This window comes from Peromyscus leucopus, chromosome X (genome assembly GCF_004664715.2).
Source record: "Peromyscus leucopus breed LL Stock chromosome X, UCI_PerLeu_2.1, whole genome shotgun sequence".
In the NCBI taxonomy this organism is placed as follows: Eukaryota; Metazoa; Chordata; class Mammalia; order Rodentia; family Cricetidae; genus Peromyscus; species Peromyscus leucopus.
This window is the reverse complement of record NC_051083.1, coordinates 11,169,687-11,185,604: the sequence shown is the minus strand read 5'-3', so window position 1 is coordinate 11,185,604 and position 15,918 is coordinate 11,169,687. Positions and strand designations below refer to the sequence as shown.

Here is a 15,918-nt window from a genome sequence, read left to right as displayed (position 1 = left end):
ACTCCACCTCCAGGAGATCTGACGCCCTCTTCTAGGTTCTGCAGACTTCCACATATACTTATGCAAACATACATATATACACATAAATAAAAATAAACCTTAGCCAGGCAGTGGTGGCGCACACCTTTAATCCCAGCACTCGGGAAGCAGAGGCAGGCTGATCTCTGTGAGTTTGAGGCCAGCCTTGGCTACAGAGTGAGTTCCAGGACAGGCGCAAAGCTACACAGAGAAACCCTGTCTCAAAAAAAAAATCTTAAATCTTAAAGAAAAGTTTATCTATTTATTTATTAGTTGGTGTGTGTGTGTGTGTGTGTGTGTGAGATGTGGAGTTTGCAAATGGGCATTGATTGGAAGTCTTTTTCTATCACTGTCTAACTATTCCTTTGAGGCAGGCAATGTTTCTCCCTGAACCTGGGGCTCTCATTTTCTTTGCTAGGTTAGAAGCCAGAAAGCCCCAGAGATCTTATCCTTGCCACACTGTAGTGGGTAGCCATTCCAACTTGGTTCTGGAAGTTCCAACCCCCATTGAGACTCTGGCAACTGTCACGCCTACGAGGCGGGGCGAGGGGAGGCGCCTGGGGACCCGAGAGCTGGATGGGCCAGCGCTCGCTCTGGGCGCTCTCTCGTGCCGGGACGCTGACCAGTGCAGATTGACTGTGTAGAGCTCCGGAGAACACCGTTGGACTGCATTACACCTTCCCCAGACCCTGCGACCTACCCATTACTTAATTTGTGAGTTTCGCCATTAAATAAATATCCTTTTAACTACGTGGAGTGGCCAAAATAATTACTCCAATATCTGGCGCCCAACGTGGGGCACGAACCCACGACCCTGAGATTAAGAGTCTCATGCTCTACCGACTGAGCTAGCCGGGCTATAATATAGATATATAGGAGGATATGGAGATGATAAGATAAAAGGGTAGATTAATGAACCTACTTTTAAAGAACAACTTGTTTAAAATGTTTTACATTGGTATAGATTTTAGTTTATGTTTAAAATGTTTTACATTGGTAAAAATTTTAGTTTATTAATACAAACTTGAAGTTAATTTTGTTATACTGTATATATATATTTCTATTCTTGTTTGAGGTATTATGTTTAACTCATTTAAAATTGTAATGGATGATTAAAAATAGATTAATAATCAGTCATCTATGATAATCATATTTGTAGCCATGTTAGTTAAGTCTTCTAGGTATACATAGATATATTTCAGATAGATAGGTAATCTTCAAACACTTCATAGACCTAGAGAATATGGCATTTAAATAACTTAGAATTCTGTTGACGTGAGACACAATTGCTCCTGGCTGCACCAATTGATCCCGAGAAAATGTTGGGCTTCTAAGACATTTCCATTTGGAAGTTTGTCTTTTTGGCACAAAATGGCCTACTGGGCAAAGAACTGCCCTTGCCTTGACGGCTGACAGTACAAATGCAATGCTCTCCTTTCTGGACAAGCGGGACACAAGGAAAGCGACCACTGTACTCTGCCAAGACAGGGTAAGATGGTCTTTCAGAAATCCTGCTTCTGAAAATGGTCTGTCAGATACTCTAGGCCTGTAGCCAATTTGAATGCACCAACAATGCTGAAAAACATTAGGTGACTGTCCAGGCTGCCAGCTGTCTTGGTCTACTCTTGCAAGATTCCCGAAAGTTGCTTGCATCCGTCTTCCATTTCTCAGGTACCGTTATATTCCTTCTCAGGTCTTTGATGGGATTGAAGACTAGCAGTTATAGTTACAACTTAGTATATATAATATCTTAGATAGAACTTATTAAGTATTAGGTTCAGGTTCTTTAGGATAGGACACCTTTGAATGATCTTTATAATATGCTGTTTACCTATGCTCTATACTTCTCTGGATTTTAGTATGTGTTTCTTGCTTGATATTGTTTGCATTAGTTGTAGTTACATCTTATCTAGGTCATTATCTCTCATTATTTCTGGACAATATTTGATAACCATTCCTTTGTATATAGTTTTGTATTAGTTTAGAACCTTCTTATTTAGACAAAAAGGGGGAGATGTAGTGGGTAGCCATTCCAACTTGGTTCTGGAAGTTCCAACCCCCATTGAGACTCTGGCAACTGTCACGCCTACGAGGCGGGGCGAGGGGAGGCGCCTGGGGACCCGAGAGCTGGATGGGCCAGCGCTCGCTCTGGGCGCTCTCTCGTGCCGGGACGCTGACCAGTGCAGATTGACTGTGTAGAGCTCCGGAGAACACCGTTGGACTGCATTACACCTTCCCCAGACCCTGCGACCTACCCATTACTTAATTTGTGAGTTTCGCCATTAAATAAATATCCTTTTAACTACGTGGAGTGGCCAAAATAATTACTCCAATACCACACTCAGAGCTACGGTTATATATGTGAACTCTATGGGTGCTGGGATCTGAACTCCAGCTCATGATTGTGCAGCAAGCACTCTTAGCTGCTGGGGCATCTCCCCAGTCCCTGAAAGTGGTCAGTGTGTACTAATGAAAGAATAATTTCAAATGAAAATTAACTCCTCTTCCAAAGAAGGTATCTTTACAGAGTGATTATGAGGGTTAGTAGCGAGGAGTTTGTGATGGAGATGAGAAGACAGAATAGAGCAAAATAGAATTTTGCCTCTAACTAGACTAGAAAGGGAAGGCAAATGGGGTAGAAGTTAAAGGCACAACCAGAAGGCTTACACTGCAGGAGTTCCACCGAGGACTATCAAAGCCCAGGTCCCTTTCTACAGGTTTGGAAAACCCTGCAGTGTAACTTCCACTGGAGATAGAGTTCAGGCTTTGCCTCAAACCATCCTCTTGCTTGGCACCTTCCTAGCCCCCACCTGATTTCTTTTTTTCACCCATTTTCTAGCTTTGTTGGAAAGCAAGTGCTTTCTTCCTAATTTACGTGTGCAAAGATCCTCAAATCAGGGCCTGCTTCTGGAAACCCATACCCAAACCTAGAAATCATTCTAGAACAGTATGTCTGGCAGTACAGAACAGTCTGTGAACACCAACTGAATGAAAAGACACATGAACAAATGGGTTCTAAAGATTTCTCTCCCTCATGCTAAGTATTCATAAGACTATTAGAGCTATCAAGAATTTGATATTCTAGATCCATCCATTTGCCTGCAAACCTCATGATGTCATTGTTTTTCTCTGCTGAGTAGTATTCCATTGTGTATATGTGCCACAATTTATTTATCCATTCTTCAGTTGAAGGGCATCTAGGTTGTTTCCAGGTTTTGGCTATTACAAACAATGTTGATATGAACATAGCTGAGCAAGTGCTCTTGTGGTATGATTGAGCATTTCTTGGGTATATGCCCAGGAGTGGTATAGCTGGATCTTGGGGGAGATTGATTCCCAATTTCCTAAGAAAGGGCCATATTGATTTCCAAAATGGTTGTACAAGCTTGCATTCCCACCAGCAGTGGAGGAGATCATACTGAGTGAGGTAACCCAGACTCAGAAAGACAAATATGGTATGTACTCACTCATAGGAAGATGCTAGATGTGGAACAAGGATGACTGGACTGCTACTCACATCACCAGTGAGGCTACCTGGAAAACAGGACCCCGAGAAAGACACGGAGAAATGGATGAGATCTACATGAACAGCCTGGACATGAGTGGGACCAATGAAGGGCAACGGTCGAGGGAAAGAGAGCGGGAGATCCTAGCTGGATCAAGAAAAGAGAGGGAGAACAAGGAATAGGAGACCATGGTAAATGAAGATCACATGAGAAGGGGAGGAAGCAGAGAGCTAGGGAGGCCCACGGAGATCCACAAAGATACCCCCACAAAAGACTGCTGGCAATGGTCGAGAGATGGCCGGGACTGACCTACTCTGGTGATGGGATGGCCAAACACCCTGATAGTTGTGCCATAAACCCCATCCAAGGACTGAGGAATCTGGATGCAGACATCCACGGCTGGGCCCCTGGTGGAGCACTGGGAGTATAATTAGTGAGAAAGAGGAGGGTTTTTATATGAGCGAGAATTGTTGAAGCCAAGGTTGGATAAAGCACAGGGACAAATAACCAAATGAATGGAAGCACAGGATCTATGAACCAAAGGCTGAGGGGCCCCCAACTGGATCAGGCCCCCTGAACAGGTGAGACAGTCATTTGGCCTGATCTGTTTGGGAGGCAGCTGTGTGTTGGTGCCGGGTCCTGGGCTCGTTGCATGACATGAGTTGGCTGTTTGAATCCTGAGACTTATGCAGGGACGCTTGGCTCGATCTGGGAGGGGGGGACTGGACCTGCCTGGACTGAGTCTGTCAGGTCGATCTCAGTCCTCGGGGGAGACCTTGATCTGGAGGAGGTGGGAATGGGGGTGTGCTGGGGGGAGAAGAGCATGGGAATCTGTGACTATTATGTGGAACTGAATGCCTCTGATCTTTGAGGACATCCACACACAGGCACTTATGCATAGCAAGAAATTATAAAATGAAAATTTTAAATGTAAAATCCACAAATAAAAGAAAACATGCAATATTAAACAAAAAAATATAAAAAAGAATTTGATATTCTTTTTTATATTTATGATGTCTCTCTCCTTCTTCTATTGCTGTTGCCTGAGATATGACCTTCCTTACTCCTTACCTCTATTATATAGCTAGTGCCTCCTACAAGCTTTCTAGAACACTGTAATATACATTCTAAGTACTAATTCCAAACTTCAGGCTGCACTCTTAAACTCCTCTTAAAGTTCTTTAGCAATATCCCCTAACTTTCAAGGTTAAGGCCAAATTCTTAATAGAGATGACTCCATTCTTGTCTCTCCACCTCATTTGCCCCACCAACACTATTCTAGGTATGCCCTTTACTGCAGGAACATTGGAATGTTGGCATGTTCATAATTTTAGCTTTTCTGTTCAGGTCTTTGTTCTAATTTGTTTTCTGTTGTTATTTTAAAACACTGACCAAAAGCAACTTGGGGGTGGGAAGAGAAAGGGCTCATTTTGGCTTATACCTCGATGTCACAGCCTATCACTGAGAGGAGTCAGGGCAGGACTTGGGGAAGGATCAGAGACAAGAACCATGGAAGAATGCTGCTTCCTGGCTTGCTCACTGGCTTATGCTCAGCTACCTTTCCAAAAAAAACAGACTGTTATGGAATAATATTATTGCACACTGTAAAGATGTATCTTTGCCAAGGCACCTTCTGATTGGTTTAATAGAAGAGCTGACTGGTTCAGTAGCTAGGTAGGAGGTATAGGCAGGGCAACAAGACATAGAAGATGCTGGGAAGAAGAAGGGTGGAGTCTTGGGAGTCTCAAGGAGAGGCAGAGAGAAACAAGATGAACATGCCATGTTAAAAGAAGGTACTGCCATGTGGCAAAGGTAGATAAGAAGTATGGGTTAATTTAAAATGTAAGGGTTAACTAGTATTAATCCTGAGCTATTGGCTGGGCATTCATAATTAATATTAAGTCTTTGTATTGGTTATTTGGTTATTTGGGAACTGGTGGGCAGGAAAGGAAAGTTTGCCTGCAACAGACAAACAAATTTGTTTTTAGAACTTCATGTGTAATAATGCATCTATATTCCTCCTGCCCCTCCCCCAGCTCCTCTAAAGGAGTCCTCCCTCTCCCTCCCAAATTCATGACCTCTTCTCATTTAATTATTGTTTCATATGTAAACATATATGTATATATAACTTACAGAGTCCACTTAGCATGGCTTATATTTACACGTATCCAAATCTGACCACTTGTGATTGGACAACTTATGTGAGAGCTCATCCCCAGAAAAAAACTGATTCTCCTTCTCTCAGCAGGTCTTGAGCACCTGGTAGCTCATCATCTAGGGGTAGATGCTTGTGGAATTTTCCCTTTCCATGTTGGCATGTCAAGTGGTGTTGTCATTATGTAGGTCTTGTTCGGATAATCATAGTGTCCTTTGAGTGTATGCCAAGGAGTGTTATAGTTGGGTTATATGGTAGATCAACTTATCGATTTCCATAGTGACTGTACCAATTTGCAACCCCACCCAGAGTGAATGAGGGTTCCACTTTCCCTCCATTCTCATCTCAGCTAGATTTCTTATACAGCAATGGCTCACCTATTTAGGGATGGTGCTGTCTACAATAAGCTGAGCCTTCCCACATCAATCATTAATCAAGACAATATCTCACAGACATGGATACAGGCCAATATGATCTGGGGATTCTCTCAATTGAGACTCCGTATTCCCAGGTGACTCTAGTTGACAATGAAAAGTATCCAGGACAGTCTTGATCCATTTTGAGTCCATTTTTGTATATGGTGTAAGGGTCCAAATTCATTCATTTATGTGCATATATCTAATTTACCCAAGATCATTTGTTGAAAACACTATCCTTTCCCTACTGAGTGGTCTTAGCACCCTTGTTATAAAGTCAGGAGTATTTCAAAGCTCTTGAGTATATTCAATTGGTTTATACATCTACCCTTATGCTAGAATCATACTCTTTTGATTATTGTAACTTTGTAGTAAAGTCCTCCAACTTTGATTGTTTGGGCTTCTTTGAAATTCTATATTCTAGCTTTGCAAAAATATTTTGTATGACTTTCATAGTTATAAAATTTCCCAGGGGCTGGAGAGATGGCTCAGAGGTTAAGAGCACTGGCTGCTCTTCCAGAGGTCCTGAGTTCAATTCCCAGCAACCACATGGTGACTCACAACCATCTGTAATGAGATCTGGTGCCTTCTTCTGGCCTGCAGGCATACAGGCAAACAGAACATTGTATACATAAAAAATAAATATATCTTTAAAAAAATTTCTCTATAACTTTAATTTTAAAAGCACAGTTTTAGTTGCATCCTATACACTTTAGAAGCCTCATCTTATTTATCAATTGTCATGAAATATCTTTATATTTATCTCTGGACTTATTCTTTGATTTGATAATTTGAATACAGTGTTTATTATAATTTCCATGTATGTATGAATTTTCATAATTTATTTTTAACTTTATTTACTTTTATTTATGTCTATGTGTGTGTGTGTGTGTGTGTGTGTGTGTGTGTGTGTGTGTGTATACTTGGTGGTCTGTATGTGTACTACATACAATTGCATTCCAGTTAATGTTTAACTTTTTGTACTAGTTTTGCTTAGGAAAACACTCCAGACCTGGAATCTACATATAAACCACCAATCTAAATTTAGTTATTAATTCTCTTGACATCTCCCTAAATCTTACTTGAGTCTACAAACTTGGGTGGATAAGAGACTTGACTTTACATTGTTTATTTTTCTAAAAATCAAATTGTCTGACTATGGTCTCTGGCCTGCCCTGGGCTGTGCAAGTACTCTCTCAGGTATGGATAAGTTCTTGTTTCTCCTTCTCCAATAATCTGGTGGATTTCATCTCCATTGTGTTTTGTACCTATGCTGTTTCGAAGTCAAGCAGCTATTGAAGCTCTAATCAAGGGTTTCTGGTGCCATGAAGTGTGTCTCTGAGGTTTCTTAAACTTTTGTCCAAGTTAGAAACAGTGACACTCTTCCAGATTTGGGATGCCTTCTATTATTTAGCTACTTTGTTCTGGGATATCATGTTCGTTTTATTGTTATTGTGACAAAGAGATCTGAGAGAAGAACTTAAAGGTTCGGGGCCCATGGTGAGGCAGGACATCATGAAAATGCTTTGTGTAGAAGAGGAGGCTGTTCTTTTTATGGCAGAGAGGAAACAGGAAAAGGTAGTTGTAGATGTAACCGTCTTATTAAATAAGAAACACAGAGCCAATACAGAGATGAAAGCTAAGAGGTCAGAGCAATAGCTAAGAGCTAAAAACCTTACCCTTCACTGTTGCTGTGGTCCTACCTCTCTGAAAGAGACCTACTTCCTGTGTGTCTGTCTTTTTATAGAGTTTCTGTTCTGCCTTCTCATTGGTTGTAAACCCAACCGTATGACCTCCTAGTCACTGCCTGTCTGTACAGATTTCCAGGTCTTCTATGGTTGGTACTGAGATTAATGGTGTGGGTCTCCATGCTCGCTGTATCCTTGAACACACAGAGATCCACTTAGCTCTTCCTCCCAAGAGCTGGGATTAAAGGCATGCACCACTACCGCTCAGCTTCTGCTAAGGCTTGCTATTAGCTCTGACCCCCAGGCAACTTTATTTATTAACATACAAATCACATTTTAGTACAAATAAAGTATCACCATAGGTAGTTCAGGAAGGGACCAAGGCAAGGTAGCCCTTTCAAAAACAAGACCCAAGTGGCCCATTTCCTTCAACCAGGGCTCCACATTCCACAGTCTCCACTACTTCCTAAAAACCTATTCTTATTTTGAATCCATTAGTGGATTTAACCATTAGTTAGGTCAGAGGCTTTGTGATCTAGTTGTCTTTGGAAATACCACCACAGACACCTTGGGAAGTGCACTTTCTAGTATTAAAGCTATCTTAGTTGAAAATCAAGATTAACTACCATACAACCCTAGCTCTAACACAAAATCTAATTCCTCCCCCAGGACTAATTTAATCACCTAAATGAGTTGAAGGATTTGACAAGACATCACAAACTTTAAAGAGGATAAGCCATAGGCCTTATGCATCTTTAAAGTCTGCCCCAGCAGCTGACTGATTCTTGCAGATCCACCATCAGAGCTAGAGGTTTTTTAAGTACAGATGATTTAGGATTGTGTTGACTTCCTAGGGTTAGAGCACTAGAAACTCAGTGGCTTCAGGCACCAAAAACTAGTGTCTCACAGTTTTAGAAGCTAGTAGTCTAAAATTATGTTCCCTCTAAAATCTGAGAGGAACTCTATTCCATGCCTTTCTTCTAGATTATGGTATTTAGCTGCAGTCTTCATAGTCCTTGGCTTATAAAAGCATCACACCACTCTTTGTCTCTATGGTCTTGGGAATAGAGAGAAGATAGTGAGCATGTGCTGTTCATTGTCCACTGGAGTTTGAAGGTGATGCTTTGTCATTGTACCCTTAAACAAGGAAAGGGACACCAAGAGACTAGAACCACTGCACTTGGACAGAGAAACTGAGTAGGTGACTGGAAGGATTCCAGGTGACGCCAGAAGGAAAGAAATCTTGTATTTGAGTCCATTGCTCTTTTCTAATTGAAATACTTTTGAGAGGAGATCAAAATATCATATTTATAAATGTTTCAATTTTCCTCATTCTTCTTAATTTTTGGTTGTTTCATTCCGGAGTTCCTAGAAGTTTAACCTTTGATTTTTCATTATTAGGATTTGGTTTATCATTCTAAAGCATCATAGGCTTTTAATTTGACTTCAATTGTATCATCTTAGTTATTTGTAGATTAGAACAGCTGTCAAAATGAAATGTTAAAGGTAAACATCAGTCTACAGCCAGGCAATAGTGGTGCATAACTTTAGTCCCAGCACTTGGGAAGCAGAGGTAGGTGGATCTCTGTGAATTTGAGGCCAGCCTGGTCTACAGAGCTAGTTCCAAGACAGACAGGTGTACGCAAAGAAACCCTGTCTTGAAAACAAAATCAAACAAGCAATCAAACAAACAAACAAACAAACAAACAAAAAATCCATAGCAAAATTGTCAAAGGCTTGTTTATTCATCAACTCACGAAACTGAAGGTTTTTTATGGTCTAGCATATGGTGGGAGGAGTTGGAGCCTAGGAAGCACTTCACTGCATTCAAATTGCCATTGTGGGAAGAGAGAAGCTACCATGACATAGTTGTTTGAAAAGAGTGAGAGCTAAGAATGAAAAAGGAAGACTACTAAATAGTGATTGGAAACAAAGCTGAATTTATTTTTGAGAATGGCAACATTCAAATAATATCTTAGGCCAATCATGATAGTACATGCCTGAAATTTCAGCACTTAGGAGCTGAGGCAGAAGAATGTAGAGTTTGAAGCCAGCCTGGGTTACACAGTGAGACCCTGTCCCCAAAACAGACAAACTTTATACTTAGCAGAAATGAAGGGCTGGGTGCTCGGTGGGAGGAGTTATGGGGACTCAGTGCTTAGGGTACTGGGCACTCAGTACATAGAGGGCTGGGTGCTCTGTCCATAAAGTGCTAGGTGCTCAGTGAGTAGAGTGCTGGGTGCTTGGAGCCTGAAGGGCTGGGTGCTCAGTGGGGAGGGTGCTGGGTGCTTGGTGGGTTGACAGTGCTAGGTGCTCAGTACATAGAGGGCTGGGTGTTCAGTGGGGAGGGTGCTGGGGACTGGGTGCTCAGTCAGGGTGCTAGGGACTCAGTACATGTGTTGCGTTGCTTCTCCTATGGCATGGTGAATGAACATCTATTCACCCAAGATAGGGCACCAACGACAGACCAAAGGAATGTCTCCATACAAGTCCAACTTGGTGAATGAAGTCAGTGGGCCTTCCTATAGGAACATTGGTAAGTGCGTATGTAGCACGAATCTTAAAAGTTCTTATTAATAAAATCAAACCTGAGGCCAGTTATTGGGGTGAATGCTGGAAGATCAGAGAAACAGAACAAGCCACAGCCACCTCACCATGCCAATTCCTCAGCTGATTCTGTTTCCTCAGACTGGAAGCCTCTCAGTCCTCATCCAGAATGAATTTTAGCTGAACTGCTGCCAAAAGCCTAAAAGCTTAACCAGGCTAGTTCCTAGTCCTCATGCCTTATATACCTTTCTGCCATCACTTCCTGGAATTAAAGGCATGAGTCACCATGCCTGGCTGTTTTCCAGTGTGGCTTTTAACTCAGAGATCCAAATGGATCTCTGCCTCTGGAATGCTAGGATTAAAGGCATGTGCTACCACTGCCTAACCTTTATGTTTAATATTATGGCTGTTCTGTTCTCTGACCCCAGATAAGTTTATTAGGGTGCACAATATTTGGGGGAATACAATATCACAACAGTTTTAATTATAGGTGCATGAGTGACCATAAAACAGCTGAATCATTGAAAAAGTCTACTGTCATTGGTGGCAACTTTATAAAAGCTACATCATGGAATCTCACCTTCAGTTTATCTTCTGCCTCCTAAATATTCTATCACTTCCAAAGATTATATGTGAATGCAATATAGGAGGGTAGAATCCCAGGTGAGGACACTGTGACTTCTCACTCCAATTCCTACTATTACTGGAACATCAATATCTCTATTACCATTACCATTACTATAGAGCTATCCATCACAGCACTATTCTGCTAGTTTAATTGCCATGGTTACAAGGCATAGGTTATATTTGCTTCACCATGACAATGGGATGATTATGTCAAGTATGGTGGAAAAGGCTTTTCTCTAGCAATATCAAATGAAGCAAAATTCTGAATTCAGGTCCCCAGCTGGCAGCTTCTCTTCCTCCTCCTCTCCCTCCTCCTCTTCCTCCTCCTCGTCTTCCTCCTCTACTTCCCAGCAAGTCTCCCCCTCTCATATGCCATTGGTCACTTTTAGCTGATTCACCACTGTATTAGTTACCTTTTTTATTGCTATGAAAAAGTACCCGAGAAGGGCAATTTAAAGAGGAAAGGGTTTATTTGTACTCACAATTTGGCTCACATGAGAGAAGGAATGGAAGGAGGGATGTTCAAAGCAGTTGGTCATATTATATATCCAGCTAGGAAGCAGAGAGGTGAATTCTGGTGCTCTGCTTGCTTGTTCCTGATTTTCTTTTTTATTCTCCTTTTGTTTTAGTCTGGGACCCCAGCCTGTAGAATAGTGTTGACCATGTTTAGAGTAGGTCTTCCTGACTCAATTAATCCAATCTTAAAACTGGCCACAGACATAGCCAGTGATTTGACACCTAGGTAATTCTAGATCCTGTTGCCTTGACAATCAGCTTTAACCATCACAACTACCAAATGTTAGAAAGGAAATTCAAACAAGTTCATAATGTCATCATTCATTCATAGCTTCCATTTTTTGTTTGTTTTTAGAGACAGGGTCTCTGTGTAGTTTTGGTGCCTGTCCTGGATCTTGCTTTGTAGACCAGGCTGGCCTCGAACTCACAGAGATCCACCTGCCTCTGCCTCCTGAGTGCTGGGATTAAAAGCAAGTGCCACTGCCACCCAGCCATAGCTTCCATTTTTAAACGTGGCAGTAATGAACATATTCATCAACTCACCAATTTTCTGTTCTAAATGACTTTCTTAATTCCTTCAAAGTTAACATTCTCTGTCAAAGGAAAGGAACTGGTTCCTGCCATCAAAAATTGTGCTAATTACTGAGAGGGGAAGGAGACACAGCCCCCATGCCTAACCCAGAACTGTCTCCAATTGATAATTGCCTGCAAAGGAAAAGTTAGTTTTCTTCAATGGAGTCTCACTGGGTATACAAACCATACCTAAGGGCAGGCTCCATGCCCCGCAGTTGATGGCCAACACAAAACAAACTCAATGGTAGTTTTGGAAGTTTTCATTGTTATACAATGCTTTGTCTGGACATGTTTTTAAACCTTAAAGATCCTTTGCTTTTTTAATGGAGTTTCTGTGTGTGCAGATGTGTGTCTTTGCATCTATATGTAGCTAGGGTTTTCCTGCCTTGCCCACAGTCAGGACAAATATCTGTCACCTGCCAATCCCACAGCCGCTCAGACCCAACCAAGTAAACACAGAGACTTATATTGCTTACAAACTGTATGGCCATGGCAGGCTTCTTGCTAACTGTTCTTATATCTGAAATTAATCCATTTCTATAAATCTATATCTTGCCATGTGGCTTGTGGCTTACCGGCATCTTCACATGCTGCTTGTCATGGCGGCGGCTGGCAGTGTCTCCTTCCACCTTCCTGTTCTCTCAATTCTCCTCTCTGTTAGTTCCGCCTATACTTTCTGCCTGGCCACTGGCCAATCAGTGTTTTATTTATTGACCAATCAGAGCATTTGACATATAGACTATCCCACAGCATCTATATGTGTTTCTTGTACTTTATTGGCTCTTTTGTTTGTGTATTTGCTTGTTTTGTCCTATTCTGAATTGTTTTTATTTCATTTTTGAAATGCCTGTTTGTTTTCTGGGTTTTTGTTGTTGTTGTTGTTTGTTTTTTTGGTTTTTCGAGACAGGGTTTCTCTGTGTAGTTTTGCACCTTTAGTGGAGCTCACTCTGTAGCCCAGGCTGGCCTCGAACTCACAGAGATCTACCTGTCTCTGCCTCCCAAGTGCTGGGATTAAAGGCGTGCGCCACCAATGCCCGGCAGCCTGTTTGTTTTCTAATGAGAAAGAGAAAGAAAGTAAGGGTGTATTTGAGTAAATGGGGAGGTAGGGAAGACCTAGGAGTTGGGGGAGGGGAAACCATGATCAGAATATGTTGGCTGTATAAAAAAACTATTTTCAATAACAAAATAGATAAGAATCATGCAAGTTGTATATTAGTGTAAATGATACTTCAAGTTACTTTAAGCTGCCTGTCGTCGTGCATAGCTTCTATCACCCTGGAGGCTGAGGGTAAAGGCTCATGAACGTAAAACTAGCCTGAACTACATAGTAAGAATATTTAAAAAAAAAATCCCATTATATTGCATTTCTTCATTTGGGAAGATACACATTTTCTCATGTCATAATTTACTGATGTTAATTATGTCTTTATGTCTTTTGCTCATTTAGTATAGTTGATTTAGAACTGACACAGCACATTGTACATCCCTCCATTTGTCCCCATAAGGACTCAATGAAAAGGAAGGTCCTTTCATTCTGTATGTTCTCCATAGGGTGTCTGCTCATAGTAGACCCAGTCCTTGTTTTTAAAACTTTGTTTTTGCAGCTTAACCTCTGTAATAGAAGTGAAAGTTCTTCAGTACACTTGGCCTTGATGAGAACACTGAATTCCCCTATCTTAAGAACCTCTAAGAATAATGCAAATGTCTAGCATTTTTATTTTTTCTCAGACAAATCAAATGGTAGATTTTAACATCTGTGATCTCTTTAGTAAGATGTATACCTTTTAGTGGTGTCCAATATAGAAGTGTTCCTCTTGAATTAAGAACAAATTTTGTCTTTTGATTTGCCACCAACTGATTCTTTAGAGTATGGCCCTTAGAAACTGCCTATCTAGTGCCTCTTTCCTACTTTGGTCCTAGAACCATTAGCACCAGAAGGGAAATAACAGCTACAAACACTTTTCCCTAACTCTTTCACTTTTCTGCAGGTTCTATGTTTTACTAGGGTTTGAGCATCAGTGCATATACCAGTGTTAGGTACCTCCATTATAAGTGGAATTAATGTGTGTAGTATTGTGTATATTTATCTGCATTTTGTTATTTCATATAAATAGCATTGTAATATCATCCCTGGAGCCTGCCCCATGGTCAGTATAGAATTTAACCATTTGAAAAGCCTTTTCTATTAGAGGCCAAATAGCAAATTCTTAGCTTATGACATAAGATCTTCATCTCTCCTCCTCCTTCTCTCCTTCTTTCTCCTCCCCCTTTTCTTCCTTTTACCCTTAAAATATAAAAAGCATTCTATGTCTAGACCTTACTAAAATAGTGTATGGTTGTATTTGGGTTTGGCACGTGAACTATAGTTTGCTATCTTTGAACTAGGATCATTCAAAAAACCAAAAATAAGATTTAAAAATTTTAGGTTTATTATATTTTTAGTTTGTGTGTGTGTGTGTGTGTGTGTGTGTGTGTGTGTGTGTGTGTGTGTGCTTTGTAGTATGTGTACATGTGAATAGGTGCTCACAGAGTGCAGAAGAGGGCATCTGTTTCCATGGAGCTCGAGTTGAAGTTACAAGGGCTTTTGAGTCTTCTGATGTGGGTTCTGGGAAATGAACTTGGGCTCTCTGGAAGAGCATCAAGAGCTCTTAACTGCTGAGCCATCTGTTTAGCCCCCACCCATAAGATTTTTATGGTTTACTTTTGGAGCTAATTAATGCATGAATAAGATTATGTAGCTAGTTGTGTTTTTTCCCTTGTAAATAATAGGGAAGGGGGCCTCATCTGAATGGCTAATGTTACTTATCTCAACACAGCTATTTTTGGATCCATTGATAGTCTCTTAAGAAAGAAAAACTGCAGACAATACTTGGAGCTTGGATTTGTTTTTTTCACTTCTGCAATTTCTTGCAATTGGAAACTAAATGACTGCATTTCCTGATGGTGCATTGAGAAAACTAGCAGTGTTGATTGTAAAAATTTAGAGTTTAATTAAAACATGGTCACTTAAAGGGTTTCATACTAATATTATTTTCATACTTAGGTTTGTATCATCACTGTGCCAATCAGCTATACTTTATGAGAACCACTAGAACTTATTGCACAAATATGCAAATGAATATCAACTGTGGCACTGGCTTTTACTTCAGGAGATATTTTATGTAGGTCACAAAATGGAGAATTTCTATCAATCTTTATTTTATAATACTGTATTTGATTTAAAAAAATATTTACATTTTATGTACATTGGTTTTGCCTGCACATATGTCTGTGTGAGGGTGTCAGGTCCCCTGGAACTGGAGTTACAGTTGTGAGCTGCCATGTGGGTGCTGGGAATTGAACCTGGGTCCTGTGGGAGAGCTCTTAAATGCTGAGCCATCTCCAACTCCTTGCATTTGACTTTTTTAAAGAATTTTTTTACACATAGTCATGAGTGCAGTACACCAGAAACACATAGCTATACACTGTGTCTTTCCACAATGTCACAATTTATTAATTAACAACAAATTTCCAAGCTGCCACAATGTCTTTGGCTGTAGTATGTCAAATAGCCACAATTTCCTTTGGTAGCTAATCTTCGGTAAATGCAAATTCTTTCATTCTAATATTAATTACTAGTATGAACTCTCAGATCACACACTGACTACAACAAAATAATTATTTCTCTCTCTCTCTCCACACACACACACACACACACACACACACACACACACACACACACAAATAGATATATGTAGGCTACAGGAGGGCCACAAAAGGGTCAAGGAGGCTACAAAGTTCAAAGAGGTCTTGTAGGAGGCAGAGGCCAGGGCAGATACAGATGCAAAGAGGGTCACAAGAGGTGGCCTGAGAAGAGATTAAGGAGCCCAATT

At 40.8% G+C, this 15,918-nt stretch overlaps 1 non-coding gene across 1 annotated transcript; it reads right to left on the bottom strand.

The window, feature by feature from the left end:
* Positions 1-803: 803 nt before the first annotated feature.
* Trnak-cuu lies at positions 804-876 on the bottom strand. Its single transcript has one exon. It is a non-coding gene; the product is annotated as a tRNA-Lys (tRNA).
* Positions 877-15,918: the final 15,042 nt, after the last annotated feature.